Source organism: Pseudophryne corroboree, chromosome 1 (assembly GCF_028390025.1).
Source record: "Pseudophryne corroboree isolate aPseCor3 chromosome 1, aPseCor3.hap2, whole genome shotgun sequence".
Classification (NCBI taxonomy): Eukaryota; Metazoa; Chordata; class Amphibia; order Anura; family Myobatrachidae; genus Pseudophryne; species Pseudophryne corroboree.
The window spans coordinates 1,058,648,076-1,058,666,437 of record NC_086444.1 but is presented as its reverse complement, the minus strand read 5'-3'; the positions used below and the strand labels follow the sequence as shown (position 1 = coordinate 1,058,666,437).

Here is an 18,362-nt window from a genome sequence, read left to right as displayed (position 1 = left end):
TGCATGCCAGTTTAATACATCTGTCCCTGCGTTTGAAAAAGTACAGTTAGAAGCTGGTTGTCTGGTACTTTCTCTCTCTCTCCAGCTTGTCTCTCTCCAAGACTTAGTAAATAGACCCCTTATTTTTAACTGAAAAAACTACTGGGAAAACTGCAGATACAATCTTAAAATAAATTAAAAGAAACAAATAAATAAATAAATAAATAAAAACAATTGTAGACAGAATTAACTGGTCACAAATAAAGCACAAGTTAAAATAGAATTGCAAGTAATAAATTCAATCTTTGAGTAAAACAAAAACAAGTCATGCTTTGCTCCCAGACTCCTTTGCGAGCAGGGCCTGAGCTAGGTTTACATTCTGCTAGTGTAACCAAGACAGGCAGCTGCCAATTAAGCAACATTCAGAAATGAATAAAGTTCACTAATACTACATCCGGAACAAAAAAACAAACAAAAAACATTACATGGCTCATAACAATGGAAACTAGTAATAGGAACTCCACAGCACTCGTTACCAAATGTCATGTCGTTATAATGAAAAGAGAATGCCACAAATATTTAAGGTCCATGTTTATTGGTAAAGCACACAATGGGTGGATAGGAATATCTACAATAAGGGGCAATGAAGTACAAAAATCCCCTGCGAGTGTCACATTTTTAACACCAACCACTTCTGGCATGCTTAGCCATTTGTATATTATAAATCCTGAATACCAGGTAAAGTATTATTATTTTCACTTTATATTTCCATTAGATGCTCAGTGAAACATAAGGGTATAAACCAGTGGTGGCACCAGGGTCAGTGACATTTGGTTTGACCAATTACAGGTATCACCAGGGGGGGTGCGGACAGCACCCAGGTGTCTCCCTCGGAGGGGGGACACCAAAATGCCAATTCCTCCGCAATGACAGGGAGACGGGTTCTGCACTGTGACATTATCTGCATAGCCAGGCTTTTGTCACTAAGGAAGAGCCAGCAGTGCAGGCAGAGTCTCCTGGGGCAGCCCAGAATCTACAGGAATGCTGGGCATGCCCCCGGATCCAACAGCTCCTGTGCGCATGTCCAAAAAGGCTTACGGGAAAAGTCCCCTGCTGACATAACTATGGGGGGTTGCCTTGGGGAAAGACCCCCATTTACATCACCCAGAGGTATGCCCAGCATCCGCAGAGATGCTGCACTGACAGAACCTTCTCAGTGACAGAAGCCGGGCACTGCAGGATAATGTCACACAGCAGCACATCGAGGAACCAGCGCTTTGAGGATAACACCTGGGTGCGGTTCGCACCCCCATCGTGACCCCTCTGGGTAATGTCGCTATGAACGGATGACTGACTTGTTATGTATTCATATATTCCACAGCGTAAAGGGGGAATATAAAGATTATCCCAACAGTAGCAGACATTACACAGAGAGTAATGGATTCACTGCTGCCTGATAACTCACAATGTACATGAAGTACAAGAGGTTATACACACACATTGAATTACCAGGTCACTCAGCCCCACATAAATATAAATCTGTATAGAAACAGGTTTTACTTTTGTATTTTTTTCTTTAACCAACTTACACAAATGCACATTACCTTGCTGTGTGCTGTCAGACTGAATGGTCTCATCTACAGAGTGGATGGTAGGTAGGACAGGTAAGTCTCCGGGATCACAGCTCCATCTCTATGTTCAAGTCTGTAATAATGAGGAAAGTGGGAAATAGTCACACGTTGCTAGACTGTAAGTAAACACCTCATCCTCATTATATACTAAAAATAAATTTTAAAAAAAGTATGTAATACCCCTTTTACACCACCTGAAATATCCCGGGATTTTGCACGGAAGCTGGGTTGGACACGGGTAAGACCCGGGAAGGAGGCGGTGTAAATGGGTAAGCTGGGTCAGCCGACCCGGCACCCATTTACAGCATGGCAAACCTCCCGTACCGCAGTGTCCGGCGGGCGGGAGGCTGGGGGTCACGGCGCTCGCTGTCTATGCAGACAGCGGCGCCGTGCTGGTTGCCGTGCTGGTTGCCAGGCTGAGGCTGGGGACATGGCACATGCTGTCTATGCAGACAGCAGCGCCATGTCTGGTGCCTGGAAGCGCCGGAGGCTGGGGGCAGCACAGCAGCTTCCAGATTGCTGTGCTTGCCCCCGGCGAGACACTCCGGAGTCCCGATCTGCAGTGTGGGCCGGCGCTTGGGGATGACATCATCTCTAAACGCCGGCCCACAAGACACTGCACCCGGGTGCAGTTTAAACGGTGCCGATCCGGGAATATCCCGGATCGGCACTGCAGTGAAATGGGGGGAGTCCCGGGTCTGACCCGGCTTGGATCCGTGTTCCAAATCCTGGGTCAGACCCGGGATTTTGGTGTAAAAGGGGTATCAGAGACATAAATGGGTCATGTACAGTATTAAATACAATACAATCTGAATGTGTAAGGGCCAGGTATACGTTAACATAAACATTCTAGAAAGGGGCGTCACAACGAGCAGGGTCAGGGATTGGCTCGTTGATGATCATCGGCAGGTCACTGGATGGAATGTCTAGTGTTAGCTATGGGAAACGATTTAACCACAAATTTAGAGCAAGACAGTCTAAAGTCTATTATTAACTTCAACATTACTAACAGTTCTACCAATCGGAAAGTTAGGTTCTAACCTGGTGTACTTGCACTTATAAAAGCACGAGCATGCACTAAAGCAATTTACAAATGGAAGTTGCCGTTTAGATACTGGGACAAGTGGCAGACAGTCAGTCAATGTGAGGAATTTTTGAAACTCTTCTGTAAATACTTAATTAACAGCATGTTACACTGTAGCGTATATAAAACAATATGCTGGTATATCACGTTGTATACTATTATTGCGGCCAAGTAACAATCCTCTACTTGCTCTGTCTACTGGTTCATGTCTCTAATCACATTTTATTTATTTATTTTGTGTCTTTTATAGTATTGTCTGACTTTTCAAACAAACATATTACAAAAAACAAACAAACATACAAGGAACTGATTGAGTGAAGATAAACACACGTGGGTTTACCCAAAATGGTATCAAATTTCATCAGTGGGACTGCATGGGTATATACACCCATCAACCATAACATTAAAACCACTGACAGGTGAAGTGAGTAACACTGATTATTTTGTTACAATGGTACCCGTCAAGAGGTGGGATATATTTGGCAGCACTCAGTTCTTGAAAATGATGGGGGGAATTCAATTGTTATCACGGGTCCCTGCATCTGCAAACGCCCGCTGGCAGCTATTCAAATAATTCTGTCAGCGGGCTAAAGCGGGCCTTGGATCGAGCCCACTCGTTTAGTCTGAGTTTGAAGTTTTACGCAGCTAAACCAGACTTATATTGGCTCGATAACGGGGGACAATTGAATATCACCCGGCAATCTCCCATCACTTTAGACAGGAAATCAAGTGCGATTAACCAATTGAATTCCCTGCGACGTGTTGGAAGCAGGAAAAAATAAGGATCAGACCAGCTTTAACATAGGCCAAATTGTGATGGCTAGAGCCGCTAGACAACTGGGTCAGAGCACCTCCACATCGGCATGACTTGTGGGGTGTTCCCGGTATGTAGTGGTTAGTACCTACCATAAATGGTCCAAGGAAGGACAACTGGAGAACTGGCGACAGGCACAATGATGCACGTGGGGAGCGAAGGCTAATCTATCTAGTCCAGGGGTGGCCATCCAGTCAAAGGCAGAGGCAAAGAGCCAGAAAAGATCTGTAGTCAAGAGCAAGAGCCACTATCATGCGCACGCTGAAGGCGCGAGTGCAAAAATGGGGGCGTTGTCTAGATGTCAAAAAGCCACACCCCATTTTTGTGCGCACACCTTTCGGTATTACGTTTGTAGGAATATGACCTTGTGTCATAAACCCGTTTTTAGTCATGTTGTACAGTGCCGCATACATATAACGCCCCAGTACAGTGCCACATACATATAAAAACGCCAAAAAATGGGTGCCTCCAGTGTCAGATACATATATGCCCCCAGTGCCAGATACACATACTCCCAGTGCCAAATACATATATGCCCCACAGTGCCAGATACATATATGCCCCACAGTGCCAGATACATATATGCCCCACAGTGCAAAAGACATATATGCTCCAGTGTCAAATACATGTATGCCCCACAGTGCCAGATACACATATGCCCCCAGTGCCAGATACACATATGCTCAGTGCCAGATACACATGTCCCCACAGTGCCAGATACATATATACCCCACAGTGCCAGATACACATGTCCACACAGTGCCAGCTATGCCCCCAGTGCCAGGTACATATGCCTCCACAGTGCCAGCTATGCCCCCAGTGCCAGGTACACATGTCCCCACAGTGCCAGCTATGCCCCCAGTGCCAGACACACATGTCCCCATAGTGCCAGATATGCCCCCCGTGCTAGATACACATGTCCCCACAGTGCTCACACCCCCACCCCAAGTTCTGCTCACTGCGCTGCTGCTGTGTGTGAGGGGAGGAGAGCGCAGCATGCGCCTCTCCTGCCCCACTCTCCCCGGTGGCGCTGCTTCTCTTCAATTAGGCGCCGGTCCGTGAGCCAATCAGGAGCCTTAGCTGCCGGTCCGCGAGCTCTGAATGGCTCATGGGCCAACGCCAATTGAAGAGAGACACCGCCACCAGAGAGGTGTGTGTCTGGGGCTATGTCGGGCAGTAGTGGCCGGGAGCCGACCGAGCCGCATGTGGCGGATGAAAGAGCCGTATGCAGCGCGAGAGCCGCGGGTTGGCCACTGCTGATCTAGTCTGATCCCATAGAAGAGCTACAATAGCACAAGTTGTTGAAAAAATGAATGCTGGCTATGATTGAAAGCTATCCAAACACAGAATGCATTGGAGCTTGCCAAGTGTCCATGATGAATCCCTGACCCCCACCAAAAGCGCCTACAAATGGGCATGTACGCGTCAGAAATGGACCATGGAGCAATGGAAGAAGGGTGGCCTGGCCTGATAAATCACATTTTATTTGCAAATGTGGACGGCTGGGTGTGTGCGCGTCATTGACCTGGGAAGAGATGGCACCAGGATACCTTATGGGAAACAGGCAAGCCACCGGAGGCTGTTACTTTGACAAGTACCACCTATCGAAACCCTGCTGCAAACCAAGCACACTCCTTCATATCAATAATATTCCTTGTTGGTAGTGGCCTCTTTCAGCAGTAAAATGCACCCTGCCACACAGGGTGAAAATTGTTCAGGAATGGTTTGAGAAGCATCACAAAGAGATCAAGTTGTTGACTTGGCCTCCAAATTCCCCAGATCACAATTCGTTGGCAGCATGAGGGGGGACTACACAACATTAGGCAGGTGGTATTAAAGTTATGGATGATGAATGTATATACGGCACAGAGCAAAACAATATTGCAATTACTGCAAAAATGTAAACCTGTGTGCTTACCAGATAGATACATTCCACCTTCTGGCAGTGAAAACAACAGCTAGTGTCTGTATGATACAAAGAAAGAAAAAAAAAGTAAAGGCCTTTTCACTGATATGGTATGAACATAAATATTCATTCAGAAATCTTCTGAAAAGTTACAAAGAAGTATAAAAGAAGATGGCTACTATAAAATATGGCATTTATTACACTACGACATATAACTAAATTGCAATGAAAAAAATGTAAATACATAAAATATAGCATATATAAAATAAAACCTGAAAGTTAACCTAAATAATCTCATAGATGTCAGTTTTTTGGTAAGATATGGGCAGGTGTAAAGATGGACTTTGATAAGGTTCAAATATTAATTGAGAAATGCTCAAAGCCATTTTACTGCAAACAGCAAGGCCTGTGGGGTGCTCAAGGTCAGCCGTGGAGAGTACCTTCTGAAGTGTTCTGAGAAAAGAAAAACCATGATCTACAGGCAGGTCGACAGGTTAATGAATGCTATCCCATCTGGTACAAACCAAGAGCTACTGTGACGTAACTTGCTGAAAATATAATGAAGATGATGGGAGTAATGTGCCATGACACACCGTGTATTAAACCATGCCACATATGGTGCTGAGTATCCTTAGCCAGTCGGAATGCCAATGTATGCTTACAATGGGCACGCAAGGATCAGAACTGGACACTGGATCAATGGAAGACTGTTGCTTGTTCAATGAATCCCATTTTCTGTTGCATCATGTAGACAGCCGCGTATGTGTGTGTCTCAGTATATCTAGTACATCCAGTAATGTGCATAGTTCTCCTCTTTCAAAAGAATGGCATGGGATTCCTAATTTCTTCCTTTGATGTAAAAACTGAGATCTCACCCAGCACCAAATAAATCACCAAGAAAAAGGTACCATGGGTCAGCATGTTTACTCAGACTTCATACACTGCTATGTCAATATGCTCTCCGAATGGGGCAGACAGCACTTGGCCAACAAAATGCCTGTCTTATTTCTTCCTCCCACTTGGTTTACAGACATGCCGCTTTTTTCCATCTATGTGTATGTTACTATTACAGAAACTTAAGAAGTATATCCGGCTACTAGTAAGGGGGGCGGGGGGTGACTTCAACTAGGTTACATACATACTTAACACCTCCAGGTAGCGGCAGACCCAGTCAATTGAACGCACAACTTCCAGTGACAGCTGAACGACATATCTGGATCTCTGAAGGATGCGGTCGCAATGTGATTGACAGGCGTGGGCGTTGCAGGTGGGGGCAGGACAGTTTGCCAGGGTGGCTGCAAGACATCATACGCAGCTGCTCTGGGGGGAAAAAATGGCTGTAGACCACCTGTTGCGCTGCCAGGGGTCAACCTTAGATCTGATGCCTCCGCAATCTAATTGCGGACGCATCGGGGGGTTGCCTCACACATGCTGGGTAGCCTTGGCCTGTCCTGGGTGGTCCCCAGCATGTGCGGAGATAAAAGCAGGTCTGGCTGCGTGTGCAGCGATTATCTCTGAATAACCCCTATGTGCGCAAATATTAAAAAGTGAAAGTGAGGCAGGACTAACGGAACTGTATATATCCTGTTTCATCCGACCAAACCGAACAAAATGACATTAGCACAAGAAACATTAAATGGCACTGACAAAATCTAATGCTCTATGAGAATTATTTGCCTTGCTTCAATGATTTCAATCACAATTTTTCCCAATTGACTTTAAGGGGAAAATAACAACCATCATTAAAGAAATGGATCTGAGCCAATGTAAACATATTATTATGATGGTGTTTTAAATGTTAATGACACAATAATTGCCTTATAAATTGGGAAAATGTTCTTTCTTAGCCAATCTTGCTTTCTGAAAGCATGCAGTAGTGTAAAGGTTTGGTATTACAAATAAAAACAAATTGGACTCCGTGGCTTTGATTCTACAAGGTGCTGGAAACATTCCTTAGAGATTCTGGTCCATTGGGACATTGATCCTGCAACTGACCCCTTTCCACCACATCCCAAAGGTGCTCTACTGGATAGAGACCTGTGACCACGGAGGCCATTGGAGTACTCTGAACTCATGGTCATTTCTTGTAACCAGTTTGAGATCGCACGTGCTTGAGAATACAGTATGTGTGACAAATTTTCTTATGATATGTCAAATGACACTGTTACTAAAGGTGGGTACACACTAGGTGATGTGCTCTATGAGCGACGTCGCCTAGTGTGTTTCCTTGCCTGCCGGGGCGGTCGTCGGCAGTGTGTACACACTGAGTGATATGCAAACGGTATTGCTCAGTGACGTCATGCCTCGGCCGTGCATGCAGTTTTTGAATGACAGTCTAAATTGAGCTGCATACACGGCCGACAGCGAGGGTCGTTAACGCTTTTGCACAGCGGCGATCAGGTCCTAACTGTGCATGCGTATGCACCGCAATGCGCATGCGCGTCAGCAAACAACAGGTATGGCCGGTCAGCAACGGGATGGTGCGAAAATTCAGATTGCACGGGCGTTCGCAAGGTGATTGATCGGAAGAGGCCGTTCGTGGGTGGCAACTGATCGTTTACAATGATACAGGGAGTGTCCGGAAAAACTCAGGCGTGTCCAAGCGTTTTCAGGGAGGGTGTGTGACGTCAGCTCCAGCCCTGATCAGCCTGTTTCATCGCATTGAAGTAGTAAGTCCTGGGCTGCGCACAGACTGCACAAAGTGGATTTTCGCAGCTCGGCATACACATGCGATCGCACACCTGCACAGCGAATTTACACTCCCCCTGGAGGTGGCAACTATCTGATCGCAGAACAGCAAAATTAGCAGCCCAGCGATCAGATCTCAATTACCCTCCATAGTTAGCAACAAGGCCTGGGTAAGCTCTGGCATTAAAACGGTGCTCAATTGTTATTAAGGGGTCTTGTGTCAAGAAAACATTCCCCACCATTCCAGCACCACTACCAGCCTGAACTGGTGACACAAGGGGTCATAAGACCCAAAACAATTTCCTTATCTTCAACTGACCAGTGTTGGCGAGCCTGTGCCCACAGTTTCCTGTTCTTAGCACGAGTGAGACCAGGTGTGGTCGGCTGCCGCTGCTGCTGTAGCCCACCCACTTCGAGGTTTGACGTGCTGTGCATTCAGAGATGCTCTTCTGCATACTACTGCTGTAACAGCTTGCATCAGTCTGGCCCTTAGCCTCCTATCGTGTTCAGTAACAATTTTCCTACAGAGCTGCCACTTACTGGATATTGCAATAATTTGTTTAATACAGGTTGAGTATAACATATCCAAATATTCCGAAGTACGGACTTTTTTGAGTGAGAGTGAGATAGTGAAACCTTTGTTTTTTGATGGCTCAATGTACACAAACTTTGTTTAATACACAAAGTTATTAATAATATTGTATTAAATGACCTTCAGGCTGTGTATATAAGGTATATATGAAACATAAATGAATTGTGTGAATGTACACACACTTTGTTTAATGCACAAAGTTATAAAAAATATTGTCTAAAATTACCATCAGGCTGTGTGTATAAGGTGTATATGTAACATAAATGCATTCTGTGCTTAGATTTAGATCCCATCACCATGATATCTCATTATGGTATCTAATTATTCCAAAATACGGAAAAATTCGATATCCAAAATACCTCTGCTCCCAAGTATTTTGGATAAGGGATACTCAACCTGTACCACTTTACCCGTGCTAGTTAGATAGCGCTTACTGGATATTGCCTGTGCTGTGCGCAAAATTTTATGTACACTCTAGAGAATGTTGTGCATGAAAATCCTAGAAGATCAACAGTTTGTGAGATACTTAAACCACCCCTTCTGGCACGCAGAATCATTTCACGATCATCAACGTCACCGAGATCATTTCTTCCTCTTCCTGGTGTTTGGGCTGAATAACCTGAACCACATATCTGCATGATTTATGAATGGAGTTGTGTCCACATGACAGGCAGACTTACATTTTTGCATTAACAAAACAGGCATAGCTAATAAAGTGGCCACGGAATGTATCATTTATTCAATTTGTTATAAAAGTAGAAATATCACATACCAGCACTAGAACAAAGACAAGCCTGAAGAGCCAACTGGTTTCACAAGAGTAGTTTTTGTATAAATACACCTTTTTCTTTTCTGGAATCTCCTTAATAAATCACCAGTCAGCAGCTGCAGATCTCCATCTCCGTTCTCTTCCTAAGATTTAAGGTAGATATAAATGTTCAACAGTCAAAAGAAATATGTGGCTGCATAAATCAAAGGCTCAAGACAACGTGGGCATATATGTAACAAAAATGAATGGAAATTTATACATAGGACTTAATATGTAATACAGGTTGAGTATCCCTTATCCAAAATGCTTGGGACCAGCGGTATTTTGGATATGGGATTTTTCCGTATTTTGGAATAATTGCATACCATAATGAGATATCATGGTGATGGGACCTAAATCTAAGCACAAAATGCATTTATGTTTCATATACACCTTATACACACAGCCTGAAGGTAATTTTAGCCAATATTTTTTATAACTTTGTGCATTAAACAAAGTGTGTCTACATTCACACAATTCATTTATGTTTCATGTACATCTTATACTAACAGCCTGAAGGTCATTTAATACAATATTTTAATAACTTTGTGTATTAAACAAAGTTTGTGTACATTGAGCCATCAAAAACAAAGGTTTCACTATTTCACTCTCACTCAAAAAAGTCCGTATTTCGGAATATTCCGTATTTCGGAATATTTGGATATGGGATACTCAACCTGTACCACAGAATTCTCACGTATGTTGTATATGAAGATTCATGTACTTATTTTGGCAAACATATAGTATATGAATAGGATGCAAAACTAAGACGACTACATCACATACTATATGGTCCTGGCAATCACCCTGTATTTATTTGAATAATTGTGGGGTCATCAAGAAAAGTTTCATACCATGTGGTCAGACATAGGTTATTGTGGATTTGTTTTTGCATGGAAATGAGTGGAGTGGGAATGTAGCTTTACCACATATCAATTAAATGTTCCACCATCTTCCCCTTGTCAAATGCCGTCTTCACTCCATCCGGAATATAAAATGTCATTTCTCCACATACAGATGTGTCCTCCTGCAGTCCCGTTAAACAGCCCTTCTAGTCACGCCATGCCATGGCGTGATTCGGTTGCGCCGAGCATCTTTAAGTGCAACTCTTTCTGTTTTAATGAGTCTAAGTTACATTGCTGTGTGAACAGGACACACAAGCAGCTTATGCTGATTAAAACGATATGTGGCATGCCTATATTCTGTGAGTAACTGCAACTGCATCTGTATATGAAATGCAACGTTACAGTGCTTTCCTGGAAATCACTGTAATGTAGCATTCCGTATGCAGATACAGCCGCAGTCACACACAGATATAGGCATGCCGATATCATTTTAATCAGCATAAGCTGCTTGTGTGTCCTATTCACATAGCGATGCAAATAAGACTAATTTTCCGCAAAGAGCAGAGCTGGCCAGGAACTGCTGGATGACTAACGCCAGGCATCTCCTGCTGCATGGCATATTGAGGCAAGATGTCTGAGGTCACATCTGTATAACCAAAAATGAACAGGATTGTACTATATACACTGTTGTAGAATAATTGTCTTTGCTGCCGCACTCCGCTACAAAAACTGCCTTCTGCTACCTTTTGTTATTCTCTGTCTTCCAGGGAAAAGACCCAATATGGCCCACTACAGTGTAAATGGTATAAAAAAAAAAAAAAAGGGGGGGGGGGTTCAGCCTCTGGCCACACCTGCCTCTAGAATCCCTAAACCACTGGGCAGACTAAAAGACAATGGAGGAAAAACAGGTTTGGTTGCCTAAGGGCCAGTTTTCAGCATGTCAAGTAGTAAAAGGAGGAGGAATATGTCACAACACAGACTGACACAGTATACATTAAAAGGCTGCAAGACAGAGACGGTTTTATTCACAGACACAGACTGTGGGAAGAAGAGTGGGAGGATACCACAGAGAAATCAGAGCTCTCTCAAAGCCACTCTACTCCCTACATCATATGTCACGTAACTGTGGTTACCAGGTACAATGTAAAATCTGAAGAATAAACAATCATGAATAGCAGTTTGATGTCTCAAACCAATAAATAAAAGGTGATCAGAAAGCTGCTACTTATAGCCTAAAGCTTAAATAAAAACCCAAACAAAACTGCTCTCAGCATCTACTTCACTATATTTCTATCACTCCAATAAATTGTACATTTTCAGCTCATGAAATCTTTCCCGATACGTTCAGGAATACATGTGACAGCGGCATGGTGTGAGAAAGGAAGAAATTAGCTAATGGAAGCAGCAGGATCCCAGATCAGCATAGATTACGGATGTAGGACAATTGCCGTCTACTACGCACCGCTATACCAGAAAACACAATACACAGTCTGAAGACACCTGCACCAACATTATCTGTGACCTCTATTATGCTGGTTACGCAAGTATTTTTAACCCAGCACAGATGTTTCTAACACACAAGGAATACACTTTAAATTCAACAATTATCTACTTAGAGTGGTAGCGGTGAATACGCACACTGGCATTTCATGGATGGGCCACAATAATTCACACTGGGTCACCAGGAACAGGACGGGTAACATTTCAGGGAAAATGTCAATGCTTCTGCAGTACAAACTTTTTAATTAATTCACAGAAATAATTATCTCAGGCTCTAAAATAAAAGCACAAAAAGAGGTTTAAATCTATCTGAAGAAAACCACCACAAGTGACTTACTCCAGCTTAGGTCTAGGAACAGGCTACAATCTGCAGAGCTTAGCCGACTCTACGACTCTCTGTACAGAGTAATACACTGCTTTACTCTGTATTCGCTGCTTACACATGACACTGATGGAGAAAACAACTAATAATTAAACCGCTTTTCTATGCATGCTAAACTAGCGCTGCATGTACTGGATTAAACCTGCTGATATAACAGAGAAACAGATCTGGTCCAAATGGGGAAAGGCTTTTTATAGAGGCAGTATCATTGCAGTAGTGTGCCGTGTACACAGACAGAAGGGATTTATCTGGCACACACTGTAAGAAGGCTGTAGTCAATGAACTCGTTTATTCTCTATTGTCCTAGTAACCTGTTGGCCTAGTTACCTACTTTACCGCAAGGGTTCAGTTTAGAACAGTGTTTTCTTCTGGGGTTTTTTATACAAATCAAAATCTGAAAGGAAGAATAATTAACTGGTTTAGTAAATGAGTTTAGAAAAGGTAGCAAAGAACAAGGACTAAAAAGCATAGCAAGAAATGTTGCTTTTCTAACAGAAAACTAAATATGCTTGCATATTTATACCTGCTTAATGGTGGGTGGTATCCATCGAGATGAACGACCATGTTATGGTCGACAGTCATTAGGTCGACCACTATTGGTCGACATTGACATGGTCGACACATGACAATGGTCGACACATGAAAAGGTCGACATGAGTTTAACTTTTTTTCTTTTGGGGAACTTTCCATACTTAACGATCCATGTGGACTACGAGTGGAATGGTAATCTGTGCCGAGCGAAGCGGTAGCCGAGCGAAGGCACCATGCCCAAAGCATGGCGAGCGAAGCGAGCCATGCGAGGGGACGCGGTGCACTAATTGGGGTTCCAGGTCACTTTACGCAAAAAACGACACCAAAAAAAGTAAAAAAAACAAAAAAAAAAAACTCACGTCGACCTTTTCATGTGTCGACCTTTCATGTGTCGACCATTTTCATGTGTCGACCATGTGTCCATGTCGACCAATAGTGGTTTACCTAATGACTGTCGACCATAACATGGTCGACCATTCATACCGGAACCTTAATAGTGCTGTGTACTATAGGGAAACAGACTACTGCAGCCCTCGTCGCCAACACTGCAAATGGACAAAAAATAATAATAAATCTAACAAGCCCGTATCGGTTTTAAAAACATTTATAATGTTTCAAGCTGAAGTGAAGGGTTTACTGTGTAATATAAAGAGCACTATAGCCAAAACACAACAAAAGCCAACCTCAAAAAAATGAAAACCTAAAAGTGTAACTTTCTATCCCCCTATAACATTACCTATCAGATGAGTGCATCTGGGCTAATAGAATACTATGGGGTATGTGCAATTGCGGTCGAATTCCCGAAAATGTCGAAAAACAGGACATTTTCGCAAAAAAATAAAATAAAAAAATCGGCAATGCAATTCAGTACTTTTCGTCAAAAAAACGGCCATTCCAAATTCGACTTTTTGAAATTCGACATTTGTCAAATTCAACATTTCTGCAATGGTACAAATGCGGCATTTCGACAAAAGTATATTCAATTGAAGATTGTAAATTCGACAACAGTGCTTTTAGACAGTAAATTCGTCATTTTCAATCCGCCACACTTTGCTGGCGGAATCTAATAAAAAAAATTAAAAACATGTTTTTTTTAGTGTTTTTTTATTGGTAATAGCATATCTATATTAGAAGGGATTAGGTACCTGGTTTGTCTATTTAGGAGGCACAAGTATTATTTATATATTTTTTTTTAAAAAAAAAATTATAATTTTTTTTAATGGAATGGGGTAAAAATCAGAAAAAAAAATGCGTGGTTTCCCCCCTCCTAAGAGCCGGTCCTGGTTGCCAAAATACGGGGGGGAAAATGACAGGGGATCCCCCGTATTTTAACAACCAGCACCGGGCTCTGCGCCTGGTCCTGGTGCAAAAAATACAGGGGACAAAAAGAGTACGGGTCCCCCATATTTTTTGTACCAGCACCGGGCTCCACTAGCTGGACAGATAATGCCACAGCCGGGGGACACTTTTCTACCGCTCCCTGTGGCCGTGGCATTAAATACCCAACTAGTCACCCCTGGCCGGGGTACCCTGGAGGAGTGGGGACCCCTTCAATCAAGGGGTCCCCCCCCCAGCCACCCAAGGGCCAGGGGTGAAGCCCGAGGCTGTCCCCCCCCCATCCATGGGCTGCGGATGGGGGGCTGATAGCCTTGTTGAAAATGTAAGAATATTGTTTTTTTGCAGAAGAACTACAAGTCCCAGCAAGCCTCCCCCGCAAGACGGTACTTGGAGAACCACAAGTACCAGCATGCGGGGGGGGGGGGGGGAATGGGACCGCTGGTACCTGTAGTTCTACTGCAAAAAAAATACCCAAATAAAAACAGGACACAGACACCGTGAAAGTATAACTTTATTACATATATGCCGACACACATACTTACCTATGTTGACACGCCGACTCTGGCCACGTCTGCAATGTCGACGTCCGGGGTACCTGAAAATAAAATTATACTCACCTGATCCAGTGTCCGGTTCTTTTATTGTAAAAAACAATATTCTTTCATTTTTACACATGGTTGGTTGTTAAAATACGGGGGATCCCGTCATTTCCCCCCCCCGTATTTTGGCAACCAGGACCGGCTCAAAGAGCCCGAGGCTGGTTATGCTTAGGAGGGGGAACCCCACGCAAAAAAATTTCGGGTTTTTTACAGTTTTTTTAAACATTTTAAAAAATCTAATCAAAATCCGTCAAATCGGCCGTTTTTCGACAGCGGGACTGTCAAATTCGTTTTTTATTGAATATGTCGAATTCCGGCACCCACCTGCCGGAATTCGACGGTCGAATTGTGTCGAATTTAAAAACGGGCGAAAAAGTGCCGCAATTCGCCCGGAATTGCATATACCCCTATATCTATATATATAATCTATCTATCTATCTATATATATATATATATATATATATATATATTTGTGCGCTTCGTTTTTGTAAGATAGAGTGCTCAGGTTATGGTTACAATATGTAGTCATGGGGACAGAGACTTTATAAGAATTTTGGACCGTTATTTGACCAACTGTGGCAGGGTACCCTCATGAAAGACCCAGGTATGCAGGCCATACTAGCTTTCTCAGAGGTCTCATCTATAAGAGAAAGATGTGAAGTAGGAAAGGGGCTGTCCACACACAGATGCAACCCAAAACATTCTCTTGTGACACTAGTGCCAAGCGTTGCCTACCCCTGATCTAGGCTATTCTCTGTTCCTGCCCCCAACTTCAAAGGCCTCTTTTGTCTTGCCATCTAACTGAAGCATCAACAAGCAGTTTCACTGTTTAGAACAATTTTTGGGAGTCATAGTTTCAACATAAAAATAAGAATTTACTTACCGATAATTCTATTTCTCGGAGTCCGTAGTGGATGCTGGGGTTCCTGAAAGGACCATGGGGAATAGCGGCTCCGCAGGAGACAGGGCACAAAAAAGTAAAGCTTTTACCAGATCAGGTGGTGTGCACTGGCTCCTCCCCCTATGACCCTCCTCCAGACTCCAGTTAGGTACTGTGCCCGGACGAGCGTACACAATAAGGGAGGCAATTTGAATCCCGGGTAAGACTCATACCAGCCACACCAATCACACCGTACAACTTGTGATCTAAACCCAGTTAACAGTATGATAACAGAAAGAGCCTCTTAAAGATGGCTCCTTAACAATATAACCCGAATTTGTTAACAATAACTATGTACAGTATTGCAGATAATCCGCACTTGGGATGGGCGCCCAGCATCCACTACGGACTCCGAGAAATAGAATTATCGGTAAGTAAATTCTTATTTTCTCTATCGTCCTAAGTGGATGCTGGGGTTCCTGAAAGGACCATGGGGATTATACCAAAGCTCCCAAACGGGCGGGAGAGTGCGGATGACTCTGCAGCACCGAATGAGAGAATTCCAAGTCCTCTTTTGCCAGGGTATCAAATTTGTAGAATTTTACAAACGTGTTTTCCCCCGACCACGTAGCTGCTCGACAGAATTGTAATGCCGAGACCCCTCGGGCAGCCGCCCAAGATGAGCCCACCTTCCTTGTGGAATGGGCCTTAACAGATTTAGGCTGTGGCAGGCCTGCCACAGAATGAGCAAGTTGAATTGTGTTACAAATCCAACGAGCAATCGTCTGCTTAGAAGCAGGGGCACCCAACTTGTTGGGTGCATATAGTATCAACAGCGAGTCAGATTTTCTGACTTCAGCCGTCCTTGAAATGTATATTTTTAAGGCTCTGACAACGTCCAACAACTTGGAGTCCTCCAAGTCGCCAGTGGCCGCAGGCACCACAATAGGTTGGTTCAGGTGAAACGCTGATACCACCTTAGGGAGAAAATGCGGACGAGTCCTCAGTTCTGCCCTATCCGAATGGAAGATTAGATAAGGGCTTTTATAAGATAAAGCCGCCAATTCAGATACTCTCCTGGCGGAAGCCAGGGCCAGTAACATAGTCACTTTCCATGTGAGATATTTAAAATCCACCTTTTTCAATGGTTCAAACCAATGGGATTTGAGGAAATCTAAAACTACATTTAGATCCCACGGTGCCACCGGAGGCACCACAGGAGGCTGTATATGCAGTACTCCTTTAACAAAAGTCTGTACCTCAGGAACTGAGGCCAATTCTTTTTGGAAGAATATTGACAGGGCCGAAATTTGAACCTTAATAGATCTCAATTTGAGACCCATAGACAATCCTGATTGTAGGAAATGTAGGAAACGACCCAGTTGAAATTCCTCCGTCGGAACACTCCGATCCTCGCACCACGCGACATATTTTCGCCAAATGCGGTGATAATGTTTCGCGGTGACTTCCTTCCTTGCCTTAATCAAGGTAGGAATGACTTCTTCTGGAATGCCTTTCCCTTTTAGGATCTGGCGTTCAACCGCCATGCCGTCAAACGCAGCCGCGGTAAGTCTTGAAAGAGACAGGGACCCTGTTGTAGCAGGTCCCTTCTCAGAAGTAGAGGGCACGGGTCGTCCGTGACCAACTCTTGAAGTTCCGGGTACCAAGTCCTTCTTGGCCATCCGGAGCCACTAGTATTGTTCTTACTCCTCCTCACCGTATAATCTTCAATACCTTTGGTATGAGAGGCAGAGGAGGAAACACATATACTGATTTGTACACCCAAGGTGTTACCAGTGCGTCCACAGCTATTGCCTGTGGATCTCTTGACCTGGCGCAATACTTGTCCAGTTTCTTGTTGAGGCGAGACGCCATCATGTCTACCATTGGTCTTTCCCAACAGTTTATTAGCATGTGGAAGACTTCTGGATGAAGACCCCCCTCTCCCGGGTGAATATCGTGTCTGCTGAGGAAGTCTGCTTCCCAGTTGTCCACGCCCGGGAAGAACACTGCTGACAGTGCTATTACGTGATTCTCCGCCCAGCGAAGAATCTTGGCAGCTTCTGCCATTGCACTCCTGCTTCTTGTGCCGCCCTGTCTGTTTACATGGGCGACCGCCGTGATGTTGTCCGACTGAATCAACACCGGTTTTCCTTGCAGGAGTGGTTCCGCCTGGCTTAGAGCATTTTAGATTGCTCTTAGTACCAGAATGTTTATGTGAAGAGACTTTTCCAGGTTCGTCCATACCCCCTGGAAGTTTCTTCCTTGTGTGACTGCTCCCCAACCTCTCAGGCTGGCGTCCGTGGTCACCAGGATCAAATCCTGTATGCCGAATCTGCGGCCCTCCAATAGATGAGCCTTTTGCAACCACCACAGAAGATATACCCTTGTCCTTGGCGACCGGGTTATTCGCAGGTGCATCTGAGGATGCGACCCTGACCATTTGTCCAACAGATCCCTTTGGAAAATTCTTGCATGGAATCTGCCGAATGGAATTGCTTCGTAAAAAGCCACCATTTTTCCCAGGACTCTTGTGCATTGATGTACAGACACCTTTCCTGGTTTTAGGAGGTTCCTGACAGGTCGGATAACTCCTTGGCTTTTTCCTCGGGAAGAAAAACCTTTTTCTGAACCGTGTCCAGAATCATCCCTAGGAACAGCAGACGTATCGTCGGAAAACAGCTGCGATTCTTGGAATATTTAGAATCCAGTCGTGCCGTCGAAGAACTACTTTAGATAGTGCTCTTCCGACCTCCAACTGTTCTCTGGAACTTGCCCTTTTTAG

The 18,362-nt window shown here is 44.1% G+C and overlaps 1 protein-coding gene across 5 annotated transcripts in view; it reads right to left on the bottom strand.

Moving 5' to 3' along the window:
- Positions 1–18,362, bottom strand: part of CLOCK (clock circadian regulator) — a 231,737-nt gene that overhangs the window by 113,538 nt on the left and 99,837 nt on the right. For 4 of the 5 annotated variants that reach the window (XM_063920910.1, XM_063920914.1, XM_063920913.1 and 1 more), the window contains exons 2-4: positions 9,467–9,606; positions 5,427–5,473; positions 1,584–1,683 (exon numbers count right to left, since the gene is read on the bottom strand). The gene's annotated coding sequence lies outside the window, so the exon portion shown is untranslated. The remainder of the gene's footprint in view (positions 1–1,583; positions 1,684–5,426; positions 5,474–9,466; positions 9,607–18,362) is intronic. The other variant, XM_063920912.1, reaches the window with a different exon arrangement.